Source organism: Lynx rufus, unplaced genomic scaffold, assembly GCF_022079265.1.
Source record: "Lynx rufus isolate CCGP_SWC_20201006 ecotype Redwood Valley unplaced genomic scaffold, mLynRuf1.p SCAF_6, whole genome shotgun sequence".
NCBI lineage: Eukaryota > Metazoa > Chordata > Mammalia > Carnivora > Felidae > Lynx > Lynx rufus.
The window spans coordinates 101,722,139-101,736,360 of NW_025814878.1; the positions used below are offsets into that span (position 1 = coordinate 101,722,139).

Here is a 14,222-nt window from a genome sequence, read left to right on the forward strand (position 1 = left end):
CCACCACATTTTTAGGTGTGATGCTGAGTTTCCAGCTTCTTCATCAGGTCTTGAGGTCCTTAGAGATCTCTTACGTAGGGCACATGTACCCTTTTCCATGAATATTCTGGGACAGTTTGCTTCACAGGAGGTCAGCCCAGGAAGTACAGGAAAATGTCGTTAAGCTGATCAAGTTTTATTTAAATTTTCATCTACTGCTAGGTTTAAATAAGTGCCTGCTTCTTTAAAGATACTGATATGAGATAACAGTGCGACTGTTTCCCAGGTGACTGCTCTGTCCTTGCATTTCACATGCACAGGCATTTCATTCTTCCAAGAGGCCGTCGACTGAAGTGTTTTGATTATCTCCATTTTACTGGTGAGGAAACTGAGAAGCAGAAGGGATTTAAGGGAAAAAACAAAACAAAACAAAACAAAACCGTGCCCAGAGTCATTCGGTCACCTCACCCCAAACCAAAAATCACTATTTTAAACGTACAGAACTTTAATAACGCCACGCAGGAATTTCAAACTATTTTCCCCGAGTCTCTAAATGAAGTTTTAAATGGGTATGTTTTCATTAGAAAGCAGATCGAGGAGAAGGCATTGGGAAACGGAGGAAATGTCAGCTAAACCCCAAGTAATTGCGTTAAATTGAGCTACCAGATTGGCCCTTCTTACGTTTCCCGTCATAAATGCTCTTCTGATGGCCCTCCCCCGCATCTCCACGCAGAAATGAAACCGACACAGTGGCAGGCTTTCCAAACCTGAGCGCAGCCCACGTGTGTCTGAGTCGGAGTCAAACGCACAAGGGTCGGGAAATGAGGAAGGCGCAGGCTATTTGGGATTACAGATGGAAGCAGAGTGCCTGGAAAGTGAGCAGGACAGACAAGGTTGGCTGGATGCAGAGTGCAGCAGGGAGCGGATCTGATCAGGCCGGAGTCTGGGAACAGAAATTGGGCGGCACAGCACCCACCCGAGGCATGTTTGGGTCCGTCGCCGGGGCGCGTTGCGTTATCCAGCGGGTGCGGGGTGCGGGACCCCGGGGCCGCCGGGAGGGTGCTGGGTGCGCCCGAGCGCGCTGGCTTCCCACGCGCGTCTGCCTATGGGAGGCCGGCGGCCACACGCTCCGCCCCGTCCCTCCCCACCGGGGCGGACCGAGGGCAAAACCGGCGCGCAGCCCACCCGCCCGCCGCGCGCCCCGGGGGAACTGCAGCGCTGGCGGCGAGGAGCGGTCCAGGGCTCCTGGTTCAGACGAGCAGCTCACCGCAGCGTCCGGGTGAGGAGCGAACGCGGGGCGCGCCGGGCTCGTGCCGGACCCTCGCGGCCCCGGCGCGGGAGGCCGGCGATCCCGGAGCGGCCACGGCCACTGGCGTCTGGAGGGTGGGGGGGAGGGGGGGAGCCGCGCCGCGTCCTGCTCGGGGTCGGCTCGCCGTCCCTGCCGCCTGGAGACAGCGCGCTGGGATCTTTGCGGGGAGGGTCACGGAATTGGAGCCCAGTTCTCCCACGCCCACCGAGGAGGCAACCCTCCTAACCTAAGAATTCGGTGCCCAGAGGGAATCAGGGGACACGGGGAGGTTTCTTATCTCTAGGTCTCCTGTGCTGGGACAAAACGGACACTTCTCTTTGGGGCCTGTGGCGTTTTCCAGAGCCCAGTTCCGAGTAGCTGCCGTACCATTAGGGTAATAAAAAGCACTACCTCTGCTTTGCTCACAGGCTCCGCGGGTCTCACGCCTCCTCCCGCCACCCCCCACCCCCTTCAGACAGCATCACCCCGGCTCTACCCAGAGTAAAGGGGAAGCTTGCTTGTAGAAAGTCACACAAAACCAGACAGCAGAGAGCATTCTCCTCCCATCATACTCTGGAGCTTCTGGTAGAAGTTTCTAGCCCCAGAGAACGAAAAGGTCAGGCTTTCATTCAGGTCTTTGGTTCTTGCGGTTGCTGCAGAGGTGATGAGGCAGGAGGAGGGAGAGGTGTGTAGGGTTCATAAACGGGAGCTCACCATTTTTGAAGGACACGTGAGCTCAGGTTTGGGAGAGATTTGTGTGAACAAATCAGACTTGTGCAAATTACCTTTGACCTAGGCGAGAATCCTGAGCTGGGAGACTGGTATGGGAGTAGGAGCTGGAAAGTGTATCCCTTAAAGTGTTGACAATCCCAAAAGGCTCAGGACCAAATCTTGGGCTCCCCTTGAACTCAAGAGACCAGGGCATTAAGTATTGGCCACCACAAGGGACTGGTGAGCTGCTAGCACCCCACAGATCTCCTCAGGGAGGGAATTCTGGTGGTCCCCTAGAAGCTGGTGAGAACCTACCTCCTTGGATTTCCCAGCCTCCACTCATTGCGTGTGGGCACTGTAGGTTCTCTCCCTTCCCCAGACATTCGGGCAGGGGTTGCCGCCGTGGATGGCATGGTGATGCTCTTCGTTGAACGGGACCCTTTGTACTCAAGGAGGACACTATGAATTGTGAGGGATATTAATCTGGTTCAGCCACTCATTTTACAGTAGAGAAATCCTTTCCAAGGTGTCGAAGGGGTTTGCCCAGCACCCCAAGGCTTTCCTGTAAAGAGAGCCCTGGACAGCTGGTTCCTCATTTCCTGTCCATTGTATGTCTGTGCCCTTTGAACTTCTGTAGTGAGGAATACGCCTTCCCTACCCAGTTAGGTTTTACCATAGTGTTTGAGAGTCTCCTCATAGAGCATTGAGACAAGTGCTGACCAGGTACCTGAGCAACACGAGTGGAACCCTTGGGAATGTCACCGGAGCTTAGGAATCTGTATTCCTTTCAGTGACACCCCAGAAAACGGATTATTTCCTGGAAAGGAAGGTGATCATCAGGTTATTTATACTTTGATTCATCTGAAGGTTGATGAACCTTTTTTTTCCCCCCAAGATCCATGGTTATTGGCTAGACTGACCTCTGGAGGTATTGAGAAATTTACATTACAGTGAAGCATTGAAGAGAAAGTATTGAGTGAAGGGCAATTGAAGGGGAATGTCTGGTTCTAAAACTGCATTGTACCAGAATTCTGAGGAACCTTTGTGTTTTGAAGGGACGGGCAGCAGATTCTTACCGCCTCTCTCTATGAAGCCAGGCACTTATTATGTACCTTTACTGTCACTTTGCTCCATTTTACAGGTATGACTCATAACACACTAATCGAAACAGTCTGATACATATGGGCTTGTCGTTTTTTTAAAAAAGAAACTTAGTTGAGAAAGAAAAAAAATCAGCTGTAAGAATCAATACAGATTGGATTCAATGGGCTAGTTGATTCCGCATACAAGTTTGTGCATTCCTTCATTGACGTCAAGAAACATTTATTGAGCACCTACTGTGTGCCTGGCACTGAGTATAGAGCAGTGAATAAGACAGATGTGGTCTCTGTTCTTAAGGAGTTCACCTTCTAGAATCGAGGGATGAGCAAGGTAAATTCAGATACAACTAGATGTTTTAAAGCAAAGGCAACAGAGTGCTGTGGTAGAGTACTGTGATGAGTGTGTGTGTGAGAGAAAGAGAGAAAGAAGGAGGGAGGAAGATAGACAGAGACAGGAACAGAGATGGTGGGAGAGGCCCAGCTTCTTAGATTGGGTTTTAAGGAGAGATTTTTCTGAGAGATGGCCTTGAGATGAGCTCCCAGAACATTGACAGATTGTTCTGGTGAAGGAACCGCAATCACACAGCTCTGACCACGAGCTCAGTGTGTTCCAGACATAGTCGGAGGGCAGCGTGGCTGGAACAGGGTGAGGGAAGAGAGCGAAGGTTGGAACAGGGTGAGGGAAGAGAGTCAGGTTGAGGGCCAGGGGCCAGGTCACGCAGAGCCTCTTGGGCTCGGGCACACTGTCTGGACTTCAAGGGCAGTGGTAAACCGAAAGCAGGGGCGTGCCTAAATAGACTTAACGTTTCCTCAGAAGTTACTCTCGGTGCCTTGTGAAGAATGGATTGCAGGGAAAGAAGGGCCAGAAGGAGACTAGCCCCAGGCCTTTTATGGTGACCTAGAAGATGACGGTAGCCGTAGGTGGGCAGAAGCTGTTTGGGGAAGCAGAGTAGGAAGCTCCTTAATGTTTTTCTCTCAAACTTCCCTTCTACTTGGTGGGGATGCCATTGCTACGCCTGGTCCACTTAGCTTGTAAAAATAAATAAGCTAGCGATAGATTATGCTCTTAAGGGTGAGGTAAGACTTTATTACTGGCATTATTTGCTAATGCCGCGTTACTTGGAATTTTCTGTGCTTCGTTTTCAAAAAGTTTACCATAGATTTCATTCTTTTCACTTACTTTACTCGTTACAATAAATTATGTGTATTGCACATAAAAAATACTTTGATCTGCTCAGAAGATTGGAATATCCCAACCAAGAGTTACCAATTAAACGTGCCATCTCAGAGTGGAGTAAAAGGATGCGAGTGAGGAGTGGAATGTGATCGGGTAAAGTTCAAAACAGAGTATTTGAATCTGAAAACAGTTCACAAGGAAGTTAGCAGATTTCCTTTTGTCCTGGGTAGGGCTGTATGCAGAGATCTGAGTGCAAAGGTCTGTTGATAATTGAAAGTCTATACGTGGCAGCAGAATTTCTGGAGAGGGCTGTGACCCAGAGTTGAATAGGAATTGCTTCCCTTAGTGAAGCATTCTCTCTCAGAGGGGACTCTTGAACTTTCCCTGATTGATCACTGACTAAATATTAGAGGGCCAGGGAGGAGTTTCAAAGTTGTTTACCAACTGGGGTAGGGATGACCGTCTCAGGGACGGGACAACTAACTGCCACAATGAGGCAATGCTATTTCTCTTTCCTGCCTCATTTTGACATGCAACATACTAAGAGGAGATGTATCTGTTTACAAGGAAATAGAAGTCCTTCCTCATTTACACTGTGTGCAGTGGAGGATTCTGTTCTGGGAATGCGCTGTCATTTATCTTCATTTGCCAGACCCCATTAATTATTTTTTTAATGTCTATTTATTTTTGAGAGAGAGAGACAGAGCACAAGCAGGAGAGGGGCAGAGAGAGAGGGAGACACAGAATCGGAAGCAGGCTCCAGGCTCCGAGCTGTCAGCACAGAGCCGGACGTGGGGCTTGAATTCACAAACCGGGAGATCATGACCTGAGCCGAAGTCGGACACTCAACCGACTGAGCCACCCAGGCGCCCCAGACCCCATGAATTATTTATTGGCTGGGGCATCTGATTTTAGCTTGAAGTGGCCAGTCTGGTGATTCAAACTGCAGACAAAATATGACAATAATTGTGGGATCTGTATCTCCCCTTGGGGTTGGGAGTAATGGGGGCATCTTTGAGGGAGAGATTATAGTTTCTCCTAGAGACGACTAATTATTCTCTTTGACTTCCGTAATGTTTTGAAATGTTGAATTAGCCGCTATCCTTTAAAAATCAATAGAGTCAGTAGATTGTACATACAAATACGGTTTCCCGGCTTTTCTTGGAAAGAAGAAAATCTAGTACCATGGAGCTATCAACCTTACATGACAGCAATCAACTGGAACAGGGTGGTGGTGTTCCTTTTCAGCTGGTCTTGTTTGCCCCTGTCCCCACCACTGTTTTTCTCTTTCACGCACGTCCCGTTTAGCTCATCTGAGTTACCTGGCTGGCCCTTGCAGACTTCTGATCTTAAACCTCAGGTTTAGGGTTACCTAGCCCAGCCTGTGCATCCCATTTCTACCTCTAGCCAATGCAAGAGTCCCCTTTTCAGTGTCTTTGCTAGGAGTCCCCAGACCTGCATTTACATTGCTCCTCTGATTGAACATGGTAACTGTTGAAAGGCTGCTGATACAGAGTTCTCCAGTCTGGGTGTATATACAACATGTCCTCTTTCCATGGAACTGTGGCGGCCATGTGCCATCCGTGTCTCCCCCAGAGTAAACATCCCTGGTGCCTTGAACAGCTCTTCTTTTGATTTGTTGCCTTGTTCCCTTATCAGTCTGGTTATTGTTCAGCGATCGTCCTTCTGCATAAACTGTCATTTGTTGAAGTCCTCAAAACCTGACCAGTTCAGTGAGGTGGGGTTTAACTGGGGTGGAATATACCGATATGCTTCCAGCGCGGACGCAAACTGTCCAGCGATCTTAGGTAACTGTTAACATTTGTGGCCTGGAAGCCATGTAGGGCACCAAACGTTTGGAAACCAGATGCAGGTGAGTGCACATTTTCAACGTGTGAGTAGAATCAGTTCATCGCGTTTTGTTTGCAGCTGTTCAGTGCTTACGCTTATGAGCGTGTGTTTTATTAAATTACTCGCACAATAGGGAACTGCCTTTTATCTTGCTTTTTGGAATCTATCGTTTTTCTTGGGTTGTGAAATGATTACACAAGAGTTGTGTCTGCTGTGCCCAAGATAAGAGGCTTTAGAGACTTTGCAGAAGTCCCTTGAGAGTCCTGCATTCATTTGAGACAATGTCCAGATGAAGTGTTGATTCCCTTAGCTAAAACGGCAGAGCAAAAATGATATTAATAGATTAGGTACTATCTTTTTTCTTTTTGAGTTTCAGTACTAGCAAGTCTGAGGCTGGAACTTTTTACTGACGCTTTTATTTTTATTTTTATTATTTTTAAGTTTTTTAAACATTTTTCTAATGTTTATTTATTTTTGAGAGAGAGATAGAGTGTGAGTAGGGGAGGGCCACAGAGAGAGGGGACACAGGATCTGAAGCAGGCTCCAGGCTCTGAGCTGTCAACACAGAGCCCGACGCAGGGCTCGAACTGACAAACCCCAAGATCATGACCTGAGCTGACGTCAGATGCTTAACCGCCTGAGCCACCCAGATGCCCTTTTGCCGATGCTTTTAAAAGGAGTCCTATATCTTAGAAGAAGATGGAACCTCGGAGTCCAGCCAGAACAATGCATCGATCCCTTTTCCAGTGTCCCTGACAGAGGGCCAGTTAGCAATGCTCGAACCCTTCTCATGACAGAGGACTCTCTCCACACTGTAAGGTATACGTCACAAACGGCCTGATCATTAAAAAGTTCTTCCTTGTGTTGATGAGGCATCCACCTTCCTCTAGCCGGTTTCAGAATGAAAGAAATATCTTCCTTATTAAACAAGGATATAGTTTCTCCAGTCTGCCTTTAGACCAGGGTTCTCAACCACAGCATTACTGACCTTTCGGACCATATATATATGGTTCAACCCCGACACGGGCTCCAACCCATGAACCATGAGATCATGACCTGAGCTGAAGTCAGATGCTTAACTGACTACACCATTCAGGCACCCCCTATATATTAAAAAAAAATTTTTTTTAATGCTTATTCATTTTTAAGAGATGGGGAGAGACAGAGCATGAGTGGGGGAGGGGCAGAGAGAGAGAGAGAGAGAGAGAGACAGAATCTGAAGCAGGCTCCAGGCTCAGAGCTGTCAGCACAATGCCCAAAGTGGGGCTTGAACCCATGGACCTTGAGATCATGACCTGGGCCAAAGTTGGACGCTTAACCGACTGAGCCACCCAGGTGCCCCTCCCCCTATATTTTTCAAAAGTTTATTATTTATTTGGAGAGAGTGAGTGGGGGAGGGGCAGAGAGAGAGAGGGAGGGAGAGAATTCCTAGCAGGCTCCACGCTGTGAGTGCGGAGTATCTCACTCCGGCTCAGGTCATGATCTTGCAGTCCTTAAGTTTAAGCCCTGCATCAGGCTCTGTGCTGATAGCTCAGAGCCTGGAGTCTAGTACAGATTCTGTGTCTCCCTCTCTCTCTCTCTCTCTCTCTCTGCCCCTCCCCCACTGGTGCTGTGTCTCTCTCTCTCTCTCTCTCTCTCAAAAATAAATAAACATAAAAAAAAAAAAGTACTAGATTGCTTAGAAATCAGGGCTGGAAAATTGACAGTCTCCTGCCTTCATCCTATTGTAAAAGATCCAAAACAGAAGATTTTATCTTCTTCAATCATTCAGTTTGATATTGGGTCAATTTTGAGATATTTAAGGCACTTTTTATTTTTTAACTTTAGTTGAAAGTGAATCAGCCTATATTTGTTCTCTTTCATTCTGTAGCTTTATGTGCTCTGTGAGTTTTCTATTGCTGCTGTAATGATTTATCACAAATTTATTGGTTTAAAGCAACCCAACTTTATTACCCTAATATTCCATCGGTCGGAAGTCTAACACAACTTCCCTGGGCTAACCTCAAGGTGTCTTTAGGGTTTCATTCCTTTCTGGAAGCTCTAGGGGAGAATTCATCTCCTTACCTTTTCCAGACTCTAGACGCTGCCCGTATTCCTTGTCTCATGACTCCCTTCCTCCATCTTCAAAGCCACCAGTTGTGGGTTAAGTTCTTCTCACATCTCATCACTCTGACTTCCTCTTCTTCCCACCTGTTCCACTTTTATTTATTTATTTTTTCAGATCCCAAACGCCGTCTTATTCTCTTAAAGATAAACTGGGAAGTCAAAGAGATGAAGTATTTCGAGATTAACTATTCCCAGCTGATTAAATATGTCTAGCAAAGCCATACCACCTGTACTGGAAACGCCCCACAGGCCAGATGGTTAATTTGTACTTGTCTAACATCTAGTCTTTCAAAGGAGATAATGCCGAAATTCCCATTACAGCATATTTGCTTTCCCACTGAAGAATCACAAGAGTTCTTAGAGGCACATGCTACCCATTCATCTGGCTATGTAGGTAGATGCTTCCTGGGAATACCAGAAAGAATGCCCTGAGACGCAGTTTCTAGAAAGTGCTCAGCATCTTTCTTTTTTTATTTTATTTTATTTTATTTTATTTTATTTTATTTTATTTTATTTTATTTTATTTTATTTTATTTTATTTTCTTACTTACTTATTTATTAGTAATCTACATCCGGTGTGGGGCTCAAACTCACAATCCTGAGATCAAGCTCTACTGATTGAGCCAGCCAGGCGCCCCATAAAGTGCCCAAGGTCTTTTTGGCATTCATGGGCAATGGGAGATGGCAGTGGGTGGTGGACACTGAGAAGTGTTCAACTATGGCCGGGGGTATGACTTGTACACATGTCACGGGGCTATGGGGTGTCAGCTCTTCAAATATGATGGAGGAAACGTACGGCCCCAGTTATGCCGTGAGTTCATAAACTGAGCAGTGTCAATAATGGCAATGATGACAACCGTCAGCAAAGCCCAAGGAGGCCCAGTCCTACCAGTTCTTCCATTGGACCTGGCCCCCCCAACTGACCTGCTCATTTGGCATCGGCAGTCTCTGGCCACCTCAGACAGATGCAGCTGCTCGTTGGGGATGGGACTGAGGGAGCCACAAACCAGGAGCACCACTAGGATTTGGCTCATCATCTTGTCGGATGCATCCATACCCACTGCGGTGGTCACCCTGCGTGTGTGTCTCAGGCATCCACAGAGGTACTCGGAGAGCCTCAAGGGACTGCCAGGGACTGGGGACTTCGCTGTGTTGAACCCAGGGTTCTTGGCTTGCACCCAAGGACCGCACAGCACGGTGCCTGGTCTCGAGACACAAAGCCCTCTTTGGCCACCCTCCCTCTTCACTTTTAAAGACACATGATTACATTGGGCCCACCTGGATAATACAGAATAATCTATTTTTAAAAAAAAATTTTTTTTCTTAACATTTGTTTATTATTGAGAGACAGAGAGAGACAGAGCACGAGCACGGGAGGGGCAGAGAGAGGAGGAGACACAGAATCTGAAGCAGGCTCCAGGCTCCGAGCTGTCAGCACAGAGCCCAACGCGGGGCTCGAACTCACAAACCGCAAGATCATGACCTGAGCCGAAGTCGGAGCCTCAACCTACTGAGCCACCCAGGCATCCCCAGAATAATTGTTTTTTTTCATGTTTATTTATTTTTGCGAGAGAGACAGAGTGTGAGCAGGGGAGGGGCAGAGAGAGAGGGAGACACAAACCTGAAGTAGGCTCCAGGCTCCAAGCTGTCAACATGGAGCCCGATGCGGGGCTCGAACCCGTGAACAGTAAGATCATGACCTGAGCCGAAGTCGGACGCTTAGCCGACTGAGCCACTCAGGCACCCCCAGGATAATCTATTTTAAAGTCAACGGATTAGCCACCTTAATTCCATCTGTAACCGTGATTCCCTTTCGCCACGTGAAAACATATTTACGTGTTCTGGGGATTAAGATGTGGAATTTGGGGAGTGTCGCTATTCTGTCTGCCTTATACCCCCATTCCAGAAGTTCATCAGAAAGAATCTGAGGAACAGAGTACTGGCACTTGTGAAAGAACCATTTCTTTTCTCTTTACCAAGAACAGTAGAGTTAAGGCCCATGCCCTAATCTCTCACCAGGATTGGGATTTACACAGGTTTACCTATCAGCTCTTGACATAAATCCTGGACTCAAGAGTGGGCATCTTGCTTACTGTTTTGGTTTGTCTTTTGTTTCAGAAACGGAAGTGATGCCTGATAAGAGTTTACTAGTGACCGATAGGGGAACAGAGGGTTAGCAGAGGTCACGGCGTTATATAGAGATCTCAGCTGAGATTAGAAGGGCAAGTAGGGGACTGTGGCTTGAGGGACAGACGGAAGTACAGGAGAAAAGACAGTATCAACTTTTTTTTTTTTTTTTAAGTAATCTCTGTATCTACCATGGGGCTTGGAGTCATGACCCTGAGATCAAGAGGCATGCTCAACCAACTGAGCCAGCCAGGCGCCCCAAGAAGGTATTAACTTTTAGATGGATTTAGAAAGAATATGTTCTTTGAGCTCTCTTTAAAGGGTCTTCTTGATCTATCAGCATGGCATTTCATGTCATGGTCAGGGCGTCAAAATTGAAGAAAATGCTTCTCAGGTTTTATTATTTTAAAAAAGTAGTGATTTTTTTTAAAGTAAATGTTCTCATTGATTTAAGATATGGGCCAAGAGAAAAGTAGAAAGGATAGAAAATTACCTTCAGTTTTTACCTATACAAAACTCTTCCAAGAAGGTAAACTTTGTAAATGTTTGTTATTTCTTTTATTGATTTTGGGTCTTCTTCTTGTTGTCCCACCGTCCTCCCCCCCCCCCCCCCCGCACTCCTTCTTCCTCTTTTATGTATCTGAGATTGTGGGTAATCCTTTTTATTCTCCACATAACAGTTTACTTAATATTAAATGTAAACACTTTCCATGGTCATACCAACTCTACTAAATATTCTTTTAAAATTATTTGTTAGGGGGCACCCGGATGGCTCAGTTGGTTAAGCGTCTGACCTGTGATTTCAGCTCAGGTCATGACCTCACCGTTCGTGAGTTCAAGCCCCCGTTGGGCTCTGGGCTGGCATCTCGGAGCCTGCCTGGGATTCTCTCTCTCTTCCTCTCTCTCTGCCCCTCTCCCACTTGCTCACTCTCTCTCTCTCTCTCTCCAAAATACACAAATCAACTTTAGAAAAAAATTAAATTGTTAACAATAAAACATTATGTTTTATTGTAAAAGAAAATATGAAACTTCATGGGAAAATCACAATTCTATCACCCTTATTATATCAATAGTCTTTTTAGTGTGAATTTTTACACAGCATCATTTTATTTTTTTTCAATCAAAATTGCATTGTAAAGAGTTTCCTAAGTCATAATGAATTGTTTTGTAAGTATGTTGTTAGTAACTGAATAAAATCCCATTGACGATATTCTCATATTGCTTGAAATCCATAGGGTTTCCAAGGATTTGTGTGTGTATGTGTGGATTGGCTCTCATAAATGGAACTGGAATGAACACCATAGTGCATTATATTTTTAGGCTTTTCCTTCCCTGTGAATAAGATTTTTTTCGTGTGTGCTGATCTCAGGAATGAAGTGAAAAGGTCCAGGGATATGGACAACTTAAAGCTTGCCAAATCGCCTTCCAAAAGTCAGAGTACCTATTTATACTCCCGCTAGAACTGCTGACTTTGCTTTGGTAAATTTCACAGTGTTAAAGAAAAAGGTAAATCCTGTGTTCTCCAGCCTTTGGCTTACCAGTTACTGCTCTGCCTGGCCAGGTACATCTTTCTCAATGAAGATTTTGTATTGGCTGGCGCCGTTAATAACGAATCCTCAAACATTATGATTAGTAAGGTTGCAGGATCAAACGTTTTAGCACTGTCACCTTGGATTCTCCAGTTGTAAATGTCCAAAGTCAATATTAGACTGTTCAGGGCCCTTGTTTTCAGATGTAAATACATTTCTAGCTAACTCAAAGCCCGCGGTTAGGAAAAAGGTACTTTTCTGTGGAAGGGGAACCATGACAGCTAACAGACTTATGAATTATCCCTCTGTTTGGATTCAGAGGCCTCCCTAGTCCTCTTCTCAGACATCTCAATGGCCATCAGAAGATAAAAGAAGCCAGTGTTTGAGAAAGCCAGGGACTTGTAGCCGGTGATAGTAGCCCTTTGTTCAGAAAAGCAAGAAGCACTTTTCTTTTCTTTCTTTCTTTCTTTCTTTTTTTTTTTTCTTTTTTTGGCTCTTTTCATTTTAATAATATGGGAACTGTTTGGTCATATTGATCTAAAATGGGTAATACCTCCAGAGAGGATTGGTAGCTGCTTATAATAAAATCACGTGAAGCAACAAAACAGCTCATGTAAGAAATAAAGCTAGAGAAATGGATTAGAAACCAAAAGAATGTATTGTGAAGGTCCATAAAACAGCGAAATTTGAAAAGGTGAAGGATACTGGACCTTTTTCAGGAGCAGCTTCAGTCTATTTGGGGTAAGAAAATGGACACGATTTTTAAATGTGACAAAATGACACACGAATTAACTGCAACGTAATGGGATAGAGTGAGCATGGTTTTGGGGTGCTGAGGAGGCACTGGGGGAGCGGATGTTACCGTTAAGGAGCTCAGATCCCCTTGATGAGGAGGTGTGGGGCCACAGCCTGGGACTGCGGGGGGGTGAGCCGTGGTCTGGAATTGAATCGAAGGTGGAGAGAAAGGCTTTGGAGGGAGTGTGCTCCTGGGGTTTCTGTTTTCCTTGGGGAAGCTTTCACATCTTCCGTTGAAGGGAACAGGAGGGCAGGGAGAAGTAGAGTGCATCATTTAAGGGAGCCACGATTTTCACCTAGCAGGAAGAAATGAGCTAAAGGGTCAAGGGGCTACCGTGACATCACGGGGACACGAGTCGTAGACTGAACTGTGGCCTGGGGACACAGCTGTGCTCGGTGGCTGTGCTGAAGCCCCAGAGCCCTGCACTTTACATCCCCTGTACGCCCCAAACACACACACGTGCACATGCATACACACATCACTGGGCTAAGGACACCCACAGACAGCACTGTGCACTGCCCAAGTCATTCCTGTGTTAATTCAGCACATCTTCATTGGTCACCTGCTGGTTGAAAGGCCCTCACTGCTGGGCGCAGCGGGAAGTATCACTACGTGTAGGACAAAAGTCCCCCCTGAGATGCACTGTTGTAAGGGTCTCTGTGCTCTGGCCCCTGCGCTTGCCTCCAGTCTCCTACCACCCTCTATGCCTCACCGATTCCCAGGCTGCATCCCCACAGTGCCTTCACTTACAGCCTCCTCTGGGGCATGCCTTCCGTCTCCTCATCAACCCCGGCCAGTCCGCTAAGGCGTCCTCCTCTTGGGAGCCTCAGCTCCAGCGTGACCTCCTCTTCTAGGGATTTCCACACCTCCCGGCATGCCCACCCCCTGAAATTGACCATCCTCCTTGGTGTCCGCACCGAACCCACTTTTATCAAAACATCTCATACTCCAAATTGCATTTTAATAAATCCTTGACTCTCTCTGTGCCTCCTCTGCATTTAGCCAAAGGAGGGTTAAGACCTTTAGAAGCTACAAGTGTTGCAAATATACTACAGCGTCCCCGTCCTCTACCTGTAATGCAAGATGAAGACTATCCTAAGCCAAAAATCACACGTAAAACCTGTGCATATATTAATTTAGAATAATTCGTTTATAGACTTTTTGATTGAAATATTATAAATAAATTTATCAAAACTGAAATTTTCTCCTAGCTTTGGAGCCCTTGCCACACGATTTCCCTTCATAGGTTTTGGCATGCTTATATATCATAGGGTTTGGCGTATAGGTGCCAGCCATCCATTTAGCTCTCAAGACCGGGCACAGTGATGGTGCTTAGGAAATGCTTGAGTGGAGGGATGGGCCAACGGATGGCCTGGCATAGAGGCTGTTGTGGCACAGTGCATTGTGGGGGAGAGTACACACCATTTGGGAGGAACAAATATGTGGGCACTGTGGGGAAGGGCAGGTGCCTCCGCTCGGGGAAACCATCATGGGCATCTCGGCAAAAGATCCCCAACTAGACTACAGGGAGAGTAAGATGAAAGGCAAGTGTGAGGGC

At 46.5% G+C, this 14,222-nt stretch overlaps 1 protein-coding gene across 2 annotated transcripts in view; it reads left to right on the forward strand.

Annotated features, from left to right (window-relative positions):
- The first annotated feature begins 1,155 nt into the window (after nt 1-1,155).
- The window catches only part of PLA2G7 (phospholipase A2 group VII), a 36,396-nt gene continuing 23,329 nt past the window's right edge, over nt 1,156-14,222 (forward strand). The window contains exon 1 of one of the 2 annotated variants that reach the window (XM_047102566.1): nt 1,156-1,258. The gene's annotated coding sequence lies outside the window, so the exon portion shown is untranslated. The remainder of the gene's footprint in view (nt 1,259-14,222) is intronic. The other variant, XM_047102567.1, reaches the window with a different exon arrangement.